The following is a 10,959-nucleotide window of genomic DNA, read 5'->3' as shown; positions in this document are numbered from 1 at the left end:
AACACATGTGATTTTCTATTGAATGCTCGTAAGTAGCTTAAGGCACTTTCAAAGGAAAGTGATTTTCTCTGAAAGGACAGCATTTAGAAAGTGAAGCAACACTCCATTCACTTCGCACAGTGAATTGAAGTGTTGGAACAGAGTGCTTCTCTTTCAGAGAAACGCATGTGAATTTCTATTGAATGCTTGTAAGTAGCTTAAGGCACTTTCAAAGCAAAGTGATTTTCTCTGAAAGGACAGCATTTAGAAAGTGAAGCAACACTCCATTCACTACGCACAGTGAATTGAAGTGTTGGAACAGAAAACTTCTCTTTCATAGAAACACATTTGTGTTTCCTGTGAATGTGTGTAAGTAGCTTAAGGCACTTTCAAAGGAAAGTGATTTTCTCTGAAAGGACAGCATTTAGAAAGTGAAGCAACACTCCATTCAATTCGCACAGTGAATTGAAGTGTTGGAACAGACAGCTTCTCTTTCATAGAAACGCATTTGAGTTTCCTGTGAATGTGTGTAAGTAGCTTAAGGCACTTTCAAAGGAAAGTGATTTTCTCTGAAAGGACAGCATTAAGAAAGTGAAACAACACTCCATTCACTTCGCAGAGTGAATTGAAGTGTTGGAACAGACTACTTCTCTTTCAGAGAAACAGATATGAGTTTTTTGAATGCTTGTAAGTAGCTTAAGGCACTTTCAAAGGAAAGTGATTTTCTCTGAAAGACAGCATTTAGAAAGTGAAGCAACACTCCATTCACTTCGCACAGTGAAATGAAGTGTTGGAACAGACAGCTTCTCTTTCATAGAAACGCATTTGAGTTTCCTGTGAATGTGTGTAAGTAGCTTAAGGCACTTTCAAAAGAAAGTGATTTTCTCTGAAAGGACAGCCTTTAGAAAGTGAAGCAACACTACATTCACTACGACAGTGAATTGAAGTGTTGGAACAGTCTGCTTCTCTTTCAGAAAAATGCATGTGAGTTTCTTGTGAATGCTTGTAAGTAGCTTAAGGCATTTTCAAAGGAAAGTGATTTTCTCTGAAAGGACAGCATTTAGAAAGTGATGCAACACTACATTCACTTCGCACAGTGAATTGAAGTGTTGGAACAGACTGCTTCACTTTCAGTGAAATGCATGTGAATTTCTTTTGAATGCTTGTAAGTAGCTTAAGGCACTTTCAAAGGAAAGTGATTTTCTCTGAAAGGACAGCATTTAGAAAGTGAAGCAACACTCCATTCACTTCCCACAGTGAATTGAAGTGTTGGAACAGACAGCTTCTCTTTCATAGAAACGCATTTGAGTTTCCTGTGAATGTGTGTAAGTAGCTTAAGGCACTTTCAAAGGAAAGTGATTTTCTCTGAAAGGACAGCATTTAGAAAGTGAAACAACACTCCATTCACTTCGCACAGTGAATTGAAGTGTTGGAACAGACTACTTCTCTTTCAGAGAAACAGATATGAGTTTTTTGTGAATGCTTGTAAGTAGCTTAAGGCACTTTCAAAGGAAAGTGATTTTCTCTGAAAGGACAGCATTTAGAAAGGGAAGCAACACTCCATTCACTTCGCACAGTGAATTGAAGTGTTGGAACAGACTGCTTCTCTTTCAGAGAAACGCATGTGAATTTCTATTGAATGCTTGTAAGTAGCTTAAGGCACTTTCGAAGGAAAGTGATTTTCTCTGAAAGGACAGCATTTAGAAAGTGAAGCAACACTCCATTCACTACGCACAGTGAATTGAAGTGTTGGAACAGACTGCTTCTCTTTCAGAAAAATGCATGTGAGTTTCTTGTGAATGCTTGTAAGTAGCTTAAGGCACTTTCAAAGGAAAGTGATTTTCTCTGAAAGGACAGCATTTAGAAAGTGAAGCAACACTCCATTCACTTCGCACAGTGAATTGAATTGTTGGAACAGACTGCTTCTTTTTCAGAGAAACATATGTGACTTTCTATTGAATGCTTGTAAGTAGCTTAAGACACTTTCAAAGGAAAGTGATTTTCTCTGAAAGGACAGCATTTAGAAAGTCAAGCAACACTCCATTCACTACGCACAGTGAATTGAAGTTTGGAACAGATTGCTTCTCTTTCAGAAAAATGCATGTGAGTTTCTTGTAAATGCTTGTAAGTAGCTTAAGGCACTTTCAAAGGAAAGTGATTTTCTCTGAAAGGACAGCATTTAGAAAGTGAAGCAACACTCCATTCACTTCGCACAGTGAATTGAAGTGTTGGAACAGACTGCTTCTTTTTCAGAGAAACGCATGTGAATTTCTGTTGAAAGCTTGTAAGTAGCTTAAGGCACTTTCAAAGGAAAGTGATTTTCTCTGAAAGGACAGCATTTAGAAAGTGAAACAACACTCCATTCACTTCGCACAGTGAATTGAAGTGTTGGAACAGACTACTTCTCTTTCAGAGAAACAGATATGCGTTTTTTGTGAATGCTTGTAAGTAGCTTAAGGCACTTTCAAAGGAAAGTGATTTTCTCTGAAAGGACAGCATTTAGAAAGTGAAGCAACACTCCATTCACTTCGCACAGTGAATTGAAGTGTTGGAACAGACTGCTTCTCTTTCAGAGAAACGCATGTGAATTTCTATTGAATGCTTGTAAGTAGCTTAAGGCACTTTCGAAGGAAAGTGATTTTCTCTGAAAGGACAGCATTTAGAAAGTGAAGCAACACTCCATTCACTACGCACAGTGAATTGAAGTGTTGGAACAGACTGCTTCTCTTTCAGAAAAATGCATGTGAGTTTCTTGTGAATGCTTGTAAGTAGCTTAAGGCACTTTCAAAGGAAAGTGATTTCTCTGAAAGGACAGCATTTAGAAAGTGAAGCAACACTCCATTCACTTCGCACAGTGAATTGAATTGTTGGAACAGACGGCTTCTTTTTCAGAGAAACACATGTGACTTTCTATTGAATGCTTGTAAGTAGCTTAAGGCACTTTCAAAGGAAAGTGTTTTTCTCTCGAAGGACAGCATTTAGAAAGTGAAGCAACACTCCATTCTCTTCGCACAGTGAATTGAAGTGTTGGAACAGACTGCTTCTCTTTCAGAGAATTGCATGTGAGTTTCTTGTGAATGCTTGTAAGTTGCTTAAGGCAGTTTCAAAAGAGAGTGAATTTCTCTAAAAGGAGAGCATTTAGAAAGTGAAGCAACATTCCATTCACTTCGCACAGTGAATTGAAGTGTTGGAACAGACTGCTTCTCTTTCAGAGAAACAGATGTGACTTTCTTGTGAATGCTTGTAAGTAGCTTAAGGCAGTTTCAAAAGAGAGTGATTTTCTCTAAAAGGAGAGCATATAGAAAGTGAAGCAACACTCCATTCACTTCGCACAGTGAATTTTAGTGTTGGAACAAACTGCTTCTCTTTCAGAAAAATGCATGTGAGTTTCTTGTTAATGCTTGTAAGTAGCTTAAGGCACTTTCAAAGGAAAGTGATTTTCTCTGAAAGGACATCATTTAGAAAGTGAAACAACACTCCATTCATTTCGCACAGTGAATTGAAGTGTTGGAACAGACTGCTTCTCTTTCAGAGAAACAGATGTGAGTTTCTTGTGAATGCTTGTAAATAGCTTAAGGCAGTTTCAAAAGAGAGTGATTTTCTCTAAAAGGAGAGCATATAGAAAGTGAAGCAACACTCCATTCACTTCGCACAGTGAATTGAAGTGTTTGAACAAACTGCTTCTATTTCAGAAAAATGCGTGTGTGTTTCTTGTGAATGCTTGTAAGTAGCTTAAGGCACTTTCAAAGAAAAGTGATTTTCTCTGAAAGGACAGCATTTAGAAAGTGAAGCAACACTCCATTCACTTCGCACAGTGAATTGAAGTGTTGCAACTGACTGCTTCTCTTTCAGTGAAACGCATGTGAATTTCTATTGAATGCTTGTAAGTAGCTTAAGGCACTTTCAAAGGAAAGTGATTTTCTCTGAAAGGACAGCATTTAGAAAGTGAAGCAACACTCCATTCACATCGCACAGTGAATTGAAGTGTTGGAACAGACAGCTTCTCTTTCATAGAAACGCATTTGGGTTTCCTGTGAATGTGTGTAAGTAGCTTAAGGCACTTTCAAAGGAAAGTGATTTTCTCTGAAAGGACAGCATTTAGAAAGTGAAGCAACACTCCATTCACTTTGCACAGTGAATTGAATTGTTGGAACAGTCTGCTTCTCTTTCAGAGAGACATTTGTGACTTTCTATTGAATGCTTGTAAGTAGCTTAAGACACTTTCAAAGGAAAGTGATTTTCTCTGAAAGGACAGCATTTAGAAAGTCAAGCAACACTCCATTCACTACGCACAGTGAATTGAAGTGTTGGAACAGATTGCTTCTCTTTCAGAAAAATGCATGTGAGTTTCTTGTAAATGCTTGTAAGTAGCTTAAGGCACTTTCAAAGGAAAGTGATTTTCTCTGAAAGGACAGCATTTAGAAAGTGAAGCAACACTCCATTCACTTCGCACAGTGAATTGAAGTGTTGGAACAGACTGCTTCTTTTTCAGAGAAACGCATGTGAATTTCTGTTGAATGCTTGTAAGTAGCTTAAGGCACTTTCAAAGGAAAGTGATTGTCTCTGAAAGGACAGCATTTAGAAAGTGAAGCAACACTCCATTCACTTCGCACAGTGAATTGAAGTGTTGGAACAGACAGCTTCTCTCTCAGTGAAACACATGTGAATTTCTGTTGAAAGCTTGTAAGTAGCTTAAGGCACTTTCAAAGGAAAGTGATTTTCTTTGAAAGGACAGCATTTAGAAAGTGAAGCAACACTCCATTCACTTCGCACAGTGAATTGAAGTGTTGGAACAGACAGCTTCTCTTTCATAGAAACGCATTTGAGTTTCCTGTGAATGTGTGTAAGTAGCTTAAGGTACTTTCAAAGGAAAGTGATTTTCTCTGAAAGGACAGCATTTAGAAAGTGAATCAACACTCCATTCACTTTGCACAGTGAATTGAAGTGTTGGAACAGACAGCTTCTCTTTCATAGAAACGCATTTCAGTTTCCTGTGAATGTGTGTAAGTAGCTTAAGGCACTTTCAAAGGAAAGTGATTTTCTCTGAAAGGACAGCATTTAGAAAGTGAAGCAACACTCCATTCACTTCGCACAGTGAATTGAAGTGTTGGAACAGACTGCTTCTCTTTCAGAGAAACGTATGTGAATTTCTATTGAATGCTTGTAAGTAGCTTAAGGCACTTTCGAAGGAAAGTGATTTTCTCTGAAAGGACAGCATTTAGAAAGTGAAGCAACACTCCATTCACTACGCACAGTGAATTGAAGTGTTGGAACAGACTGCTTCTCTTTCAGAAAAATGCATGTGAGTTTCTTGTGAATGCTTGTAAGTAGCTTAAGGCACTTTCAAAGGAAAGTGATTTTCTCTGAAAGGACAGCATTTAGAAAGTGAAGCAACACTCCATTCACTTCGCACAGTGAATTGAATTGTTGGAACAGACTGCTTCTTTTTCAGAGAAACATATGTGACTTTCTATTGAATGCTTGTAAGTAGCTTAAGACACTTTCAAAGGAAAGTGATTTTCTCTGAAAGGACAGCATTTAGAAAGTCAAGCAACACTCCATTCACTACGCACAGTGAATTGAAGTTTGGAACAGATTGCTTCTCTTTCAGAAAAATTCATGTGAGTTTCTTGTAAATGCTTGTAAGTAGCTTAAGGCACTTTCAAAGGAAAGTGATTTTCTCTGAAAGGACAGCATTTAGAAAGTGAAGCAACACTCCATTCACTTCGCACAGTGAATTGAAGTGTTGGAACAGACTGCTTCTCTTTAAGAGAAACGCATGTGAATTTCTATTGAATGCTTGTAAGTAGCTTAAGGCACTTTAGAAGGAAAGTGATTTTCTCTGAAAGGACAGCATTTAGAAAGTGAAGCAACACTCCATTCACTACGCACAGTGAATTGAAGTGTTGGAACAGACTGCTTCTCTTTCAGAAAAATGCATGTGAGTTTCTTGTGAATGCTTGTAAGTAGCTTAAGGCACTTTCAAAGGAAAGTGATTTTCTCTGAAAGGACAGCATTTAGAAAGTGAAGCAACACTCCATTCACTTCGCAGAGTGAATTGAATTGTTGGAACAGACGGCTTCTTTTTCAGAGAAACACATGTGAGTTTCTTGTTAATGCTTGTAAGTAGCTTAAGGCACTTTCAAAGGAAAGTGATTTTCTCTGAAAGGACATCATTTAGAAAGTGAAACAACACTCCATTCATTTCGCACAGTGAATTGAAGTGTTGGAACAGACTGCTTCTCTTTCAGAGAAACAGATGTGAGTTTCTTGTGAATGCTTGTAAATAGCTTAAGGCAGTTTCAAAAGAGAGTGATTTTCTCTAAAAGGAGAGCATATAGAAAGTGAAGCAACACTCCATTCACTTCGCACAGTGAATTGAAGTGTTTGAACAAACTGCTTCTATTTCAGAAAAATGCGTGTGTGTTTCTTGTGAATGCTTGTAAGTAGCCTAAGGCACTTTCAAAGAAAAGTGATTTTCTCTGAAAGGACAGCATTTAGAAAGTGAAGCAACACTCCATTCACTTCGCACAGTGAATTGAAGTGTTGCAACTGACTGCTTCTCTTTCAGTGAAACGCATGTGAATTTCTATTGAATGCTTGTAAGTAGCTTAAGGCACTTTCAAAGGAAAGTGTTTTTCTCTCGAAGGACAGCATTTAGAAAGTGAAGCAACACTCCATTCTCTTCGCACAGTGAATTGAAGTGTTGGAACAGACTGCTTCTCTTTCAGAGAATTGCATGTGAGTTTCTTGTGAATGCTTGTAAGTTGCTTAAGGCAGTTTCAAAAGAGAGTGAATTTCTCTAAAAGGAGAGCATTTAGAAAGTGAAGCAACATTCCATTCACTTCGCACAGTGAATTGAAGTGTTGGAACAGACTGCTTCTCTTTCAGAGAAACAGATGTGACTTTCTTGTGAATGCTTGTAAGTAGCTTAAGGCAGTTTCAAAAGAGAGTGATTTTCTCTAAAAGGAGAGCATATAGAAAGTGAAGCAACACTCCATTCACTTCGCACAGTGAATTTTAGTGTTGGAACAAACTGCTTCTCTTTCAGAAAAATGCATGTGAGTTTCTTGTTAATGCTTGTAAGTAGCTTAAGGCACTTTCAAAGGAAAGTGATTTTCTCTGAAAGGACATCATTTAGAAAGTGAAACAACACTCCATTCATTTCGCACAGTGAATTGAAGTGTTGGAACAGACTGCTTCTCTTTCAGAGAAACAGATGTGAGTTTCTTGTGAATGCTTGTAAATAGCTTAAGGCAGTTTCAAAAGAGAGTGATTTTCTCTAAAAGGAGAGCATATAGAAAGTGAAGCAACACTCCATTCACTTCGCACAGTGAATTGAAGTGTTTGAACAAACTGCTTCTATTTCAGAAAAATGCGTGTGTGTTTCTTGTGAATGCTTGTAAGTAGCCTAAGGCACTTTCAAAGAAAAGTGATTTTCTCTGAAAGGACAGCATTTAGAAAGTGAAGCAACACTCCATTCACTTCGCACAGTGAATTGAAGTGTTGCAACTGACTGCTTCTCTTTCAGTGAAACGCATGTGAATTTCTATTGAATGCTTGTAAGTAGCTTAAGGCACTTTCAAAGGAAAGTGATTTTCTCTGAAAGGACAGCATTTAGAAAGTGAAGCAACACTCCATTCACTTCGCACAGTGAATTGAAGTGTTGGAACAGACAGCTTCTCTTTCATAGAAACGCATTTGAGTTTCCTGTGAATGTGTATAAGTAGATTAAGGCACTTTCAAAGGAAAGTGATTTTCTCTGAAAGGACAGCATTTAGAAAGTGAAGCAACACTCCATTCACTTCGCACAGTGAATTGAAGTGTTGGAACAGACTGCTTCTCTTTCAGAGAAACGCATGTGAATTTCTATTGAATGCTTGTAAGTAGCTTAAGGCACTTTCGAAGGAAAGTGATTTTCTCTGAAAGGACAGCATTTAGAAAGTGAAGCAACACTCCATTCACTACGCACAGTGAATTGAAGTGTTGGAACAGACTGCTGCTCTTTCAGAAAAATGCATGTGAGTTTCTTGTGAATGCTTGTAAGTAGCTTAAGGCACTTTCAAAGGAAAGTGATTTTCTCTGAAAGGACAGCATTTAGAAAGTGAAGCAACACTCCATTCACTTCGCACAGTGAATTGAATTTTTGGACCAGACTGCTTCTTTTTCAGAGAAACACATGTGACTTTCTATTGAATGCTTGTAAGTAGCTTAAGGCACTTTCAAAGGAAAGTGATTTTCTCTGAAAGGACAGCATTTAGAAAGTGAAGCAACACTCCATTCTCTTCGCACAGTGAATTGAAGTGTTGGAACAGACTGCTTCTCTTTCAGAGAATTGCATGTGCCTTTCTTGTGAATGCTTGTAAGTTGCTTAAGGCAGTTTCAAAAGAGAGTGAATTTCTCTAAAAGGAGAGCATTTAGATAGTGAAGCAACATTCCATTCACTTTGCACAGTGAATTGAAGTGTTGGAACAGACTGCTTCTCTTTCAGAGAAACAGATGTGACTTTCTTGTGAATGCTTGTAAATAGCTTAAGGCAGTTTCAAAAGAGAGTGATTTTCTCTAAAAGGAGAGCATATAGAAAGTGAAGCAACACTCCATTCACTTCGCACAGTGAATTGAAATGTTTGAACAAACTGCTTCTATTTCAGAAAAATGCGTGTGTGTTTCTTGTGAATGCTTGTAAGTAGCTTAAGGCACTTTCAAAGAAAAGTGATTTTCTCTGAAAGGACAGCATTTAGAAAGTGAAGCAACACTCCATTCACTTCGCACAGTGAATTGAAGTGTTGCAACTGACTGCTTCTCTTTCAGTGAAACGCATGTGAATTTCTATTGAATGCTTGTAAGTAGCTTAAGGCACTTTCAAAGGAAAGTGATTTTCTCTGAAAGGACAGCATTTAGAAAGTGAAGCAACACTCCATTCACTTCGCACAGTGAATTGAAGTGTTGGAACAGACAGCTTCTCTTTCATAGAAACGCATTTGAGTTTCCTGTGAATGTGTGTAAGTAGCTTAAGGCACTTTCAAAGGAAAGTGATTTTCTCTGAAAGGACAGCATTTAGAAAGTGAAACAACACTCCATTCACTTCGCACAGTGAATTGAAGTGTTGGAACAGACTACTTCTCTTTCAGAGAAACAGATATGAGTTTTTTGTGAATGCTTGTAAGTAGCTTAAGGCACTTTCAAAGGAAAGTGATTTTCTCTGAAAGGACAGCATTTAGAAAGTGAAGCAACACTCCATTCACTTCGCACAGTGAATTGAAGTGTTGGAACAGACTGCTTCTCTTTCAGAGAAACGCATGTGAATTTCTATTGAATGCTTGTAAGTAGCTTAAGGCACTTTCGAAGGAAAGTGATTTTCTCTGAAAGGACAGCATTTAGAAAGTGAACCAACACTCCATTCACTACGCACAGTGAAATGAAGTGTTGGAACAGACTGCTTCTCTTTCAGAAAAATGCATGTGAGTTTCTTGTGAATGCTTGTAAGTAGCTTAAGGCACTTTCAAAGGAAAGTGATTTTCTCTGAAAGGACAGCATTTAGAAAGTGAAGCAACACTCCATTCACTTCGCACAGTGAATTGAATTGTTGGAACAGACTGCTTCTCTTTCAGTGAAACACATGTGAATTTCTGTTGAAAGCTTGTAAGTAGCTTAAGGCACTTTCAAAGGAAAGTGATTTTCTCTGAAAAAACAGCATTTAGAAAGTGAAGCAACACTCCATTCACTTCGCACAGTGAATTGAAGTGTTGGAACAGACAGCTTCTCTTTCAGTGAAACGCATTTGAGTTTCCTGTGAATGTGTGTAAGTAGCTTAAGGTACTTTCAAAAGAGAGTGATTTTCTCTGAAAGGACAGCATTTAGAAAGTGAAGCAACACTCCATTCACTTCGCACAGTGAATTGAAGTGTTGGAACAGACAGCTTCTCTTTCAGTGAAACGCATTTGAGTTTCCTGTGAATGTGTGTAAGTAGCTTAAGGCACTTTCAAAGGAAAGTGATTTTCTCTGAAAGGACAGCATTTAGAAAGTGAAACAACACTCCATTCACTTCGCACAGTGAATTGAAGTGTTGGAACAGACTACTTCTCTTTCAGAGAAACAGATATGAGTTTTTTGTGAATGCTTGTAAGTAGCTTAAGGCACTTTCAAAGGAAAGTGATTTTCTCTGAAAGGACAGCATTTAGAAAGTGAAGCAACACTCCATTCACTTCGCACAGTGAATTGAAGTGTTGGAACAGACTGCTTCTCTTTCAGAGAAACGCATGTGAATTTCTATTGAATGCTTGTAAGTAACTTAAGGCACTTTCGAAGGAAAGTGATTTTCTCTGAAAGGACAGCATTTAGAAAGTGAAGCAACACTCCATTCACTACGCACAGTGAATTGAAGTGTTGGAACAGACTGCTTCTCTTTCAGAAAAATGCATGTGAGTTTCTTGTGAATGCTTGTAAGTAGCTTAAGGCACTTTCAAAGGAAAGTGATTTTCTCTGAAAGGACAGCATTTAGAAAGTGAAGCAACACTCCATTCACTTCGCACAGTGAATTGAATTGTTGGAACAGACTGCTTCTTTTTCAGAGAAACATATGTGACTTTCTATTGAATGCTTGTAAGTAGCTTAAGACACTTTCAAAGGAAAGTGATTTTCTCTGAAAGGACAGCATTTAGAAAGTCAAGCAACACTCCATTCACTACGCACAGTGAATTGAAGTGTTGGAACAGATTGCTTCTCTTTCAGAAAAATGCATGTGAGTTTCTTGTAAATGCTTGTAAGTAGCTTAAGGCACTTTCAAAGGAAAGTGATTTTCTCTGAAAGGACAGCATTTAGAAAGTGAAGCAACACTCCATTCACTTCGCACAGTGAATTGAAGTGTTGGAACAGACTGCTTCTTTTTCAGAGAAACGCATGTGAATTTCTGTGGAATGCTTGTAAGTAGCTAAAGGCACTTTCAAAGGAAAGTGATTTTCTCTGAAAGGACAGCATTTA

Source organism: Myodes glareolus, unplaced genomic scaffold (assembly GCF_982192425.1).
Source record: "Myodes glareolus unplaced genomic scaffold, mMyoGla1.1 HAP1_SCAFFOLD_34, whole genome shotgun sequence".
NCBI classification, from domain to species: domain Eukaryota; kingdom Metazoa; phylum Chordata; class Mammalia; order Rodentia; family Cricetidae; genus Myodes; species Myodes glareolus.
Note: the sequence above shows the minus strand (reverse complement) of the source record.